This window comes from Coenobita brevimanus, chromosome 112, assembly GCF_032717465.1.
Source record: "Coenobita brevimanus isolate Jiangsu-jjx chromosome 112, ASM3271746v2, whole genome shotgun sequence".
Classification (NCBI taxonomy): Eukaryota; Metazoa; Arthropoda; class Malacostraca; order Decapoda; family Coenobitidae; genus Coenobita; species Coenobita brevimanus.
The window spans coordinates 12,232,502-12,244,782 of record NC_137065.1 but is presented as its reverse complement, the minus strand read 5'-3'; positions in this window follow the sequence as shown (position 1 = coordinate 12,244,782).

Sequence of the window (12,281 nt, the reverse complement as noted above, 5' to 3'; positions counted from 1 at the left end):
ATTTATTATACTTATTGATTCACTTACACATATCATTCAACCGGGCACTAAACCTAACGCAGCTGAAAGAACGATTCTACTGAATACTCTCACTCCCTCAGTCTTAATTAACTCCCATAAACACTCACACTCGCTTCACCCCATGCAGGTTCCCTCATACTCCAAAGGATGCTTCATCTCACACATTCATTTACTCAATACCCACTTATGGAGATTGGTGAAAGGCAGTTTCATAGACGTTCTAACTCAGGTTCTTTTTCCTACTGTCACATGCCTACTCTAAAGAAGTTACTTTATCTGCATTATTTTACTAATAATGGATGGGTCGAATCTACCAAGACCTGCATCACATAATACACTTATATTTATATTCCTATGCTCTAAACTCTAAACCAGTCACACAGCCAAAGCAGCATATGAGGAAGAGCCTTCCATCCTCTCTCTCTGCCTCCTCGTTCTTTTCCGTTTATCTCAGTCTTTTCCGTTCTTCCTTTGCCTCCTCCTTCACCTGTCCCTCTACTAACACTCACCATAACTCTACAGAGCCAAAGAAATATGTGAAGGAGAGCATTCACTACCTCCAACTGTCTACCAATTCCTCTCTCTTTTCTCTGTTTTTCCTGTTTCCTCCGTTGTCTCCCCCTTTCCTCCCCCCGCTTTCATAATTATGCTTTCACTGCCTCCCTGTTTTCTCCCTGCCTCTAATAACCATATTCTCCCAACCCTCTACAGTCGGAATACTATGTCAGGGGCCGCTTCTGTTACCCTTGTGCCAGGTCAACGTGTTAGACTGCGTCCTGGAACTTGACATATTCTGCCGAGACCTCACCCAAGAACTGCTGGACACAAAAATCGGAATTTTGGCAGACTGCGTCGCAGAGTTGAAACTGGAAGTGAACTTGGACCTTCTCGCTAATATTACCCATAATGTCACTCTATTTTACGCTGATTTTCATACGGTCACTGGTTTTACACTGATTTTCACAATGCACTCTCTCTTACGCTGATTTTCATAATTTCACTCATTTTTAGCTAATTTTCATACTGTCACTGTTTTAAACCGATTTTTCACATTGTCACTCTGTCTTACGCTAATTTTCGTATTGTTCTGTTTTACGTTCATTTTGATATAGTCACTCTGTGTTACGCTGAGTTTCATACTCTGTTTTACCACGTCTCTCATACCACAGCTTTTTGTTATGTGATTGTTTTAATCTGGCTCTCATACCCATTCTTTATGTTATATGATTACTCTAGCTCCCATATCTTAGCTCTATGTTGTGTGGTTCTGTTTTACACTGGCACTAATACCCTTACGTAATGTTTTGTGATTCTATTTTACTCTGGCAATTATACCCAAGCTTTATGTTATGCGATTCTGTTTTCCTCTGACTCTCATATCCTTGACTTATGCGATTTCTTTTTACTCTGGCGCCGATACCATACCTTTATTTTATGTGATTCTCTTTTACTATGGTTTATATTATTTTGGTGGCAGTACTATGACTTTTTTCTATTCTTACCACATGTTACTCATTCCAGGTTGGTGGTGCCGGAAAGCAGGAGAAAACAACCTCAGTCACTCTCATTCTGTTTCTCAGCTGTCTAATTTAACGGTCTACGTAAAGCTATCTTAAAATTACTTCACTCTCATCCTCTTCTTATTCGCGGTTTACCCCAGCTGCTTTATTTCTTGCCCTCATAGGTTACTGGTAGAGTTGTTCTCCTCTAAGCCACTTCATTCCAATTTGCTTTATGCCGTACACACTTCTCACACTCCTGGATGGTCACACCTCTAGTTAAAAATATACTTCAGCATAATCCTTCCTCCTTCCTCTGGACCTCACCATTTCCCTCATTAACTCCACTTCTAATCTGTATACTGTCATCTATCACCCACCACACTTTCTCTCTATTAGCTATATCATAACATAGCCTGATCTGCCCATGCCATTGCACTACGTCTACTTTAACACGTCCCTGATCTTTCAAACTCTTTCAGTGTCCTCTTTCACTCTTGTAAGTCAAATAACTCCACATACAGACCTGGAGCACTTCATCGCCAGCACTTCCATCCTTTTTCGGTCCCTGTTATTCAAAGATCGATGCATGTATCAACACAGGACCGTCAGGGTCACTTTGCTTTCCTACCTTGACCCCTTCTTCCCCATGCTTCACAGTGCCCTAGTATGCCTCTTCTCCTATCCTACGACTTACTTCAGGTCCCTTAGATCTATCTGGTGCTTTGGTCACTTTAAATTCCTAAAATACTGTATTTCCTCCTGTTCTTTCGCGATGAAGCATACATAGTCTTCTATTCCATCTGTTTGTTAGACGTCATCACCTCGGCGTTTCTTGTATTCGATAAACTTCTTCCCTTTAATATGAAGACTAATTTTCAGCTCATTCTGGCAAACTGGATTCATCAAGTAGTTCAGTGTGGCGAATCTGTTTAATCTTCAGGCAAATTTGTTTTTATTTGTGGTGTGGTAATTTTTTTAATCTTCTGGCTAATTTGTTTTTATATCTGGGATGTAGAATTCAGATATTGATAAGTCAATAACGATGTCGATGACGAAGAAATTACACTGATTCCTAAAAAACTAGAGTGAGAAAGATATATTCTCTCTCAGTCACACTCTCCAACATTCCCTCACACCTGCTCACCTGCCTTGCCTTGCCCTGCCCTGTCATCCTCTAAATTATGGTGCCCTTCCCTGCCTTCCTCTACATTACCCTGCCCTGCATTCCTCTTCATTACCTTGCCCTGCATTCCTCTTCATTACCTTGCCCTGCATTCCTCTTCATTACCCTGCCCGGTCCTGCTCTGCTCTGTGTCCATTCAAACATCAGGAAGGTTCTCTAATCGCTTGATCTCATCAATCCCCTCGCCTTCCCCTACCACTGTCGGCACACCACCTGAGATGATCTTGGATATCTTGCTAGATATCCTCGGCCTTGAAAGCCTCGTGGCGGTCATCCTGTGTCTGCTGTCGAAGCTTGGCTTTGTGAGTACGACAGATAGATATACAAAAATTGATGGGGAGAGAGAGAGAGAGAGAGAGAGAGAGAGAGAGAGAGAGAGAGAGTTATGTGATACTTTTTATTTTATAGTAAAAAAAATATGTATTAAGACACGAAGCTTACTTTCACGATCACTATCACTCTTTTGTGGAAATTTTACTTTAGGTGTTACATCGTGGTTGTTCTAAACAAAAAAAAATAAATCCATAACCTCTATAACTTATCTCTAACGTGAAAAAAAAAAAAACATGCAAAACGACTCTCTCTCTCTCTCTCTCTCTCTCTCTCTCTCTCTCTCTAACCTGAAAACAATATCCATCATCCCAAAAACTTATCCCTCTCTAACATGAAAAAAAAAAAATCCAAAAAGAACTAAAACTTCACTCTAACATCAAAAAAACATCCATAACCCCTGTAATCTCTCTCTCTCTCTCTCTCTCTCTCTCCTGAAAAAGATCTATAAGCCCTATAACTTATCTCTCTCTCCTGAAAAAAGATCAATAACCCCTATAACTCTCTCTCTCTCTCTCTCTCTCTCTCTCTCTCTCTCTCTCTCTCCCTCCCTCCTGAAAAAGATCTATAAGCCCTATAACTTATCTCTCTCTCCTGAAAAAAGATCAATAACCCCTATAACTCTCTCTCTCTCTCTCTCTCTCTCTCTCTCTCTCTCTCTCTCTCTCTCTCCTGAAAAAGATCTATAAGCCCTATAACTTATCTCTCCCTCCTGAAAAAAAGATCAATAACCCCTATAACTCTCTCTCTCTCTCTCTCTCTCTCTCTCTCTCCCTCCCTCCTGAAAAAGATCTATAAGCCCTATAACTTATCCCTCTCTCCTGAAAAAAGATCAATAACCCCTATAACTCTCTCTCTCTCTCTCTCTCTCTCTCTCTCTCTCTCTCTCTCTCTCCCCCACAGCTCCTCTAATTCATCACATGCTTGCTTGGCGCAGTTCTTGGAATTCTTGGATAATATGAAACCCGCTGAACCGACCTGAACCCACGTGAACCCTAACCAGGACCAATCTCCATTCTGTGTGTGTGTGTGTGTGTGTGTGTGTGTGTGTGTGTGTGTGTGTGTGTGTGTGTGTGTGTGTGTGTGTGTGTGTGCCCGCGCGCACGAGTAAGTGAATAAATTCAAAGCAGCATCATACACTGGTTTTATTACCTGACTGATACATAAATCATTTTTTTTTTTACCCAGTTCTGAATAATGGTAATTTAAGTAATAAAAAGTATCACATAAATTCATTTCCACCTGAACTCTGAGGAACGGTAATGTATAAATATATATAATTCCCTTTTCAACATAACCCTTAATGGTAGTTCTTCAAGGGAACACTACGTTGTCTTGGTGCTGAAGCCTGTGCATTCCGGTCATCAAAGGAACTACACTAATTAGGTGCAACTACACTGGAAAATTTCTTTACTAGGGATCAGATGAAAAGTGTTCCCCTGACACTAAGTGACTGAACTGGACAAACGAGGCACCATCTCAAATATTCATCTAGTAGTTTACCATCTTGCAGTCTACCAAGTTCTTTTCATCGGATAAGGAAGGAGTTGATAGACGTTCATATAACCGGTTAATGAAGTTGCCAAGCTATATCGATGCCGCCACTTGAAGGGGTGCCTCACCAGCACCAGGCTCTTTCTAAACCACAAAGACGAGTTCCGTCAAACCATGGTCCTTAATCTTCAGCAGCGATGCAGCAGATGACTTTGACGTAGTCAGCGCTGATCCGGAGCAAAGGATGTCAAGAACATAGTAATTTTTACAAACTAGGCACCTCTGGAAACGAAACCTTGGGATGAGCAGTCGGCATGAAGAGTCCGGTCGTCTCTCATGTTTTTCTCTTCATGGACTTTGAAAGTCAGTGTGGTGAGTCAGCAGCAACTGACAATGACGACACTACCCGGCCAAATACAACATCATCAGTGTCGGCTGCTGCGGGTTTACCACACTGAGGCGAACGAAGTCGTTGTACAGCAAACGTAGGAGTGTTCGGAGAGACATGGAAAATTACTGCTAGATGTCCCGTGGAACGAGAAAAAAAGAACCCTTCTTTAAAATGGATCATCCGAAAGTAGAGATACAAGCAACGGAAAAAAGTATTTTTTCATGCAAGAAAGAAACAACCAAAGTCTAAACCCCCCAAAAGGTCTTTATTACACAGAAAGCAAAACACAACAATGCAAAATTGAAGATCCACTTATTCTGAGATGTGACTGGGGTCAGAGACGAAGGAAACAAAACAGGCTACGATGGCAGTTCCAAAGCTGACCTGCTGCATGCATCAGTGACTGAGAATATCGGATAACTCTTGCATTACATAGGTGGACAGAGATGGGGTCAGAATGTGCTGCCAGAAATGTGCTACACGCCTGGCAAAATGGACGAGGGGTGCAAGTAGACATTTCAGAATATCACTGAAATAGCGATGGCGCAGAGATAAAGATACAACACTGCAGAGAAGAGAAAGAGGTTGAAGGAAGTCAGTGAAAGAGAGGATGTTGACAGACGATAAGCCTTTGACTCCACCCTGTTTACAAGAACTGTATGTGGGGAACCACTCCAACCCCAAACATGCTAGATGTACTCCACACACGGGGGAATAAGACCACCATACAAAGTCAACAGCTGTGTAGCGTAACGAAAACACTGAGTCGGTTTAGCACACTCAGATCGCTTGGAAAGAGATTCGTAGAGAGGGAGAAAAAGAAGATGTTAAGAAACAATGAAGAACTGAAGTGTGTACTGTTAAATATAAAGGGACATTCCAGTGGAAGATTTTAACGGGACTGAGGGCTTAGATACCGATTTTCTGGTGTAAATTATATGACAATCGTCAGAAATCAGTCAGCCACAGCTTCATCACATCATTACTTAAAGAACTGAAGTAACAGACACCGAGACAAGCATTTAGGAATGTGAAGGATGGAGTCAACTGAGTGAGAACGGATGGGATATAACTGCAGGTCAGAAAATCACTGATGAATAGAAGGAAGAGAGCTGGTGACAGGACAGAGCACTGAGGAACAACACTCGATAGTTTTAGAAGACGAATAGAGCCAGTCTACAATAGCAGCTACAGAGCGACCACAAAGGAAGCCCTAGATGCAGGCACAGACAGGAAAGAAACCATAAAAGCGCACCATGGAAATCATCAATTTTTGATTAACTCAGTAGAAAGCTTTGGCTATGACACGTGCAATGACAAAGGTTTCGCCACAGCCGCAAAAGGAGGATGACCACAAATCATAAGGCAAGGTGTACATCACCAGTGGAGCATCCCTAGCAGAAAAAAGTTTATGAGAGGATAGAATCATCTAGTTAAACATACCTTCAAAGATTTTACAAAAACAAGATACTGAGACATCTGAGAGATACTGAGAGGGTTAGGAACGACAACTCCTTTTCGGAAGATGTTGAATGAAACCAAACTTCCAGCAAGAAAGTAAGGCACAGGTTGACAGACATAGGCAAAAGAGTTTATCTGGACACGGTGCCAGCACAGACACAGCTTTTGAGAGCAACAGGAGGAGCACCTTCAGGTCCGTACGCCTTGTGGGTCTTGAGATCAGTGAGCGCTGATATTACGAACCCTCAAGAAATTGTAATCACAGGCATCAGGATGTCAGAGGGGTAAGAAGATGGAGAGATGGCATCGGAATCGTCCGAAGTGGATATAAATATATATATGTGTGTGTATGCTTTAACACCAGTCTGGAAGGATCTGCTCCTGTATACTTATACAAATGTTCTTCCTTCAAGAGGCATGCCGCATGCAAACGGTAAACGCCAGCAGAGGTTCCTGGCCTAGTGAGCTTATTAAATACTTATGCTAATTCGGCAGCCAAAACATACAAATTCGGTCAATTAAGGAAAAACTGATGGTGTCAGATGATTTAAAGTGCTGCGAATTATGAGGCGGTAAACTGTATACGCTCTCTCTCTCTCTCTCTCTCTCTCTCTCTCTCTCTCTCTCTGCAGGAGAAGAATTTAGCAACTGATCATTGTATAGCAATAATACACTTAAATTCAAGAAAGACAATGTAACAGTAGTTGCGAGAAAATGATCGAGTACAAGAAGGCAAATTTTCAAAAAATGAATTCAACTGTAAATAAAAGTGACTGGAATTCCACTGTTCAAACACTGGCTATTAACGAGGCATGGAAAAGCAACTGAACAAAAAATAAATAACAATAAAAAAAACGAAGATGTCCGAGAGTATAACATCAGCAAGGTTAAATAAACTACAAGGAATTGTGTAAGTCGAAAGAAATCAGGTGGAAGCTTGGGATGGGAAGAAACCAAATGTCTCCTCTGAAAGATGTTACTACAGAAATATATAAGAAAGATCAAATATGATCTAAATACAATAAATTTGTTTCAAACTATACAAGAATAACATTGTGACTGAAGAGCCAGTTCAGGATAGGGAAATAGTGGACAGAGTAAATCCCAGCAATACAACTGATGCAAACAGACTGTTATGAGGAATGAATATGGATAAAGCAGGAGGTGAAGACGATCGCACCAATGATGTTGTTAAAGATACAGGTGACTTTGCAGGTGAAGACTTTTGACAAGATACTTAAAACAAAAGATAAGAAAAAATATGAGTTAGTTTTGCTATAGATGCACACCAGCCAAGCGAACACACTGGACTGTTTCTTAGCTACGACACAGTTGGCCATATTAAAGATATTAACAAAGTAACTAAGAAAACTTTTAAACATGAAAGGAGAGTTTCCTGGATAGCAGGGAAAAAATAGGTAATATAAACAGGTCATGTCCCAGGTACAGCAGACAACAGACGGACAACCAGGGCAACAGAGAGGCAGGCCCGAGATGAGTGAGTGGAAGATCTACACAAGGAGACAAATGGAGATATGAAATGAGGAAATTTGCTGGAATTCGGAAATTTGCTGGTATTCTATGGAACAAGCTAATAGCCAATACTGTAGGACGGGAAGGAAAAAGATGAGAGAAGTCGCCGCCCTGCAGTGGACTGACTAAGGCTGCTGTTATGAATGTATATTGTGTGTGTGTGTGTGTGTGTGTGTGTGTGTGTGTGTGTGTGTGTGTGAGAGAGAGAGAGAGAGAGAGAGAGAGAGAGAGAGGGCGTGTTCAGGTGCTCACAACGTAAGCACATTGGTGTCAAAACACCTGTGTGGGCCTTACCTGTCTCCGCCTCCTTACCCACTCTCGTACCTTCTTATCTCCTTCTCTATTCTCCCCTTTCTTCCCACTCCCTCCCAAGCTTTCTCTTCCCCCCTTTTCTCTCTCCCTTCCTTCCCTTTCTCCCTTCCTACCATTTCTCTCCCCTTTCCTTTTCTACTTTCTTCTTCCTCCCCTCTCCCTCTCTCCTACTCTTTCCGAAGTCTCATGCCTCTCATGCTGTCCTACTACTCCTGTTTTCTTGCTTCTCAATTTCTCCTCTCTCTCTCTCTCTCTCTCTCTCTCTCTCTCTCTCTCTCTCTCTCTCTCTCTCTCTCTCTCTCTCTCAATCACACACATCCACCCACCCACGCAGTTCAATGCAAAAAATCTTTCATCTTTCTCTCTCGACCTCAGATGGACACCATCAACTGTATGAAGACTGGATCCTTTTGAACACATGGAACCCACTGAACAGACTAAACCTGCTTGAACCGGAACCAGTATCACTTGTGTGTGTGTGTGTGTGTGTGTGTGTGTGTGTGTGTGTGTGTGTGTGTGTGTGCGTGCGTGCGTGTGTGTGTGTGTGTGTGTGTGTGTGTGTGTGTGTGTGTGTGTGTGTGTGTGTGTGTGTGTGTGTGCGCGTGCGTACGTGCGTGCGTGTGTGTGTGCGCGCGCGCGGGCGAGCGAATGCTTTAATGGTGTCTAATGTGTATCTAAGCGTGTCTAAGTGGGCGGCCACACTTGCTACAAACATGTGATCGACAAGAGGAAACGAGGCTCAGGGGTCCGTCCAACGTTAAGACTCAGATACTCCAGTGACTCTAACCCGGTGCGTCGCTTCGTCTTGTCGATCACATGTTTCTAACAAGTGTGGCCGCACCTAACACCAGCTTGCAGGCTTCTGCTCCGTATCCTTAAACATGTGTTCTTCCTTCCACATGGATACCGGAGGCAAATGATTCACGCCACGCCAGCAGATGCTTATTAACTTCATTACCTTAAGAAATACGTTCCTAAATTCACCAGCCGTATCTTACCTTTCAGCCAATTACAGGAGTAATTGGCAGTGTCATATGTGCTAATGAGCAGGGAATTATTAGTAGGAAGGGTATATCTGAGAAAAAGTGGGGTTTAGATGAAAAACTAAGTGATAAGAGAGAATTCAGGCGTGTGGGAGGAGGAGGAGGAGGGAATGAAGGTCACAAGTTGGTGGAGTTGCTACTGATCGGAAGACTCTAAGTAATAAATACCTGGTAATAATAATAATAATAATAATAATAATAATAATAACAACAAGAACAACAAATATTAATGCACGTCATCATCACCATCACCATTTCATAATAATAATAATATTAAAAATAATAATAATAATAATAATAATAATAATAATAATAAAAATATTAATAATAATAACGAGGACAACTGTAGTCGAGTGTCACAAATCGTCTAAAGCACTCAGGTGTGGTGTTCCTCAGGGTTCTGTCCTTATCGGAGTCTCTCTCCTATTCATCAAGTATCAAAAAATCATCTTTACATCCTTCCCTCTTTACATTTTGAAACAATAAACCTATAAACATATCTTCCAGTAACTCCCCATAGTTATGCATTGCCTGCAATTTAAAAGAAACGTCATGAAGAAAAAACTTTGTGCCACATAAGAATTAAGCAATTTCTTCGGAAACATTCGGGTAAAAACACACGATAAGCAAAAGTCAAAGTTAAACCATCTATCACCTGTGTCATGAAACCACCTGTCACCTGTGTAATTACACTATTCTCATTAACTGCATCTATTACCTTATTACATACTGAGAACTCACACTTACAGGTGTAAAATAAATGGCGAAAATATTATGGTAGAAGAACTGATCGATGGAATGGGTGAGACGAGGAATTTAATTATATATTTTTTTCTAACAGTCTGTACTTTTCTATTTTAGTTGGGAAATCTGACAGGAAAGAGACTAATCAATGCCAGAGCCAATCCATGTCTCTCCTAAAATATATAAATTTGTTTGGAGATACCCCTATAAAAACATAGGAAAAAATCTGAGAATATTATGTCCTCTCATGTACTTTTCCTAACCAAGTGTGTGTGTGTGTGTGTGTGTGTGTGTGTGTGTGTGTGTGTGTGTGTGTGTGTGTGGAATAAAATCATGTTTTTACCCTGACAATAAAATTTCCTATGTGTTTAATAGTTCGGATGGTGTAAAGTTGCCCTCACAACTTGCGTAGAGCAGAACCTGTTCATCGACTACCAAGGTATATAGAAGTTCAACCACTGCCATGTCATTCCATTTTCATAATTCATCTCCAGCTTTTTCCATCGCTAACTACCTGGCTTCGATGACTTTACATATACATTCACACACACACACACACACACACACACACACACACACACATATATATATATATATATATATATATATATATATATATATATATCTATCTATGTAGATAAATAGATAGATATAGATCTATCTATCCATCTATCTATTTATATATATATAACTGTTATCAGTATTACCACCATGAAGCGCTTTTAATATATATCTATCATAAATTCCTTCACTAATAAATATCAACTGAGCTGAATCAAATCGTCTGGTCGTCGCAATAACGCAATACACAAATGGTCACTGGACTGAAGAGGTGATTTCTTTTCTTCCATCAACGTTTCTATGCAGTTTTTACATTTATGGATTTATTGCATACAGCCATCTTCTTGGATTTGCAATTCTCCACTAACTCCAAATATCACTCATAAATACCTTTTTCATCAGCCAGTTCATGTCTGTTCTCTGTGTAACCAGACCGTCCACACAAACACCCTGCTGCCATATTCAGTAGTAACATTTCCACTACTTATGGCTTCTCGTACATATTCTATACCACAGCATCACACCCGTATGTTAACGTGAGCACTGATACACCTTCAGACAGTCCTCTTTTGCAACATCTATTTTAATTTTCTGGTCGGAATTTGTGGTTTTCATAGCAACAACCACTTTTATTTCCAGCTTTTTTTTTTTTTTACAAACTTTATTTACGCTTCCATGTTTGATTAAACTTATTTTTCTGTCACTGGGCAAAAGTAGGTAAAATATTAAAGGACTTTGTGTAGTGACCTGTACAATATTATTATTATTATTATTATGATTATTATTTGTAGTAGTATTAGTATTAGTAGCAGTAGTGGTAGTAGTAGTACTAGTAGTAGTAGTGCTAGCAGTAGTAGTAGCAGCAAAAGTAGTAGTAGTAATAGTAGTAGTACTACTATTTGTTGCAGTAGTAGTATATTATTATTATTATTATTCTTTTTTTTGATGATCATGATGATGATGGTAATGACGATGATCATGATGGTGATTATGATTGTGTTATTATTGTTGTTATTATATTATTTTTATTATGAAGGATGGTGATGTTTACGTGCGTTCTTCTCCTTCTTCTTCTTCTTCTTCTTCTTATTATTATTATTATTATTATTATTATTTATAGACAGGGTTCTGTCCTTCACGGAGTCTCTCTCCTATTCATCAAGTATCAAAAAATCATCTTTACATCCTTCCCTCGTTACATTTTGAAACAATAAACCTATGAACATATCTTCCAGTAACTCATCATTGTTATACATGGCCAGTATTTTAGTAGGTAACGACATGAAGAAAAAACTTAATGCCACATAAGAAGTAAACAATTTCTTCAGAAATATTCGGGTAAAAGCACACGATAACCAACAGTCAAAGTGAAACCACCTGTCACCTGTGTAATTATACTATTCTGATTAACTGCATCTGTTATCTTATTACATACAGAGACTCACACTCCTGTCAAACTTACAGGAGTAGAACAAATAACGAAAATGTTATGGTAGAAGTACTGATCGATGGACTAGGTGAGACGAGGTATTATATTACATTTCTCATCAGAATAACTTTATTTTTATACATTAGCTGGGAAATCTAGCCGTAATGAGGTTAATAAATGGAAAATATAATGCATGTCTCTCGTAAGGTATATAAAATCGTCTGCAGAAACCCATAACAAAACAAACAAAAAATCTTTATGAGACTATTATGTCCTA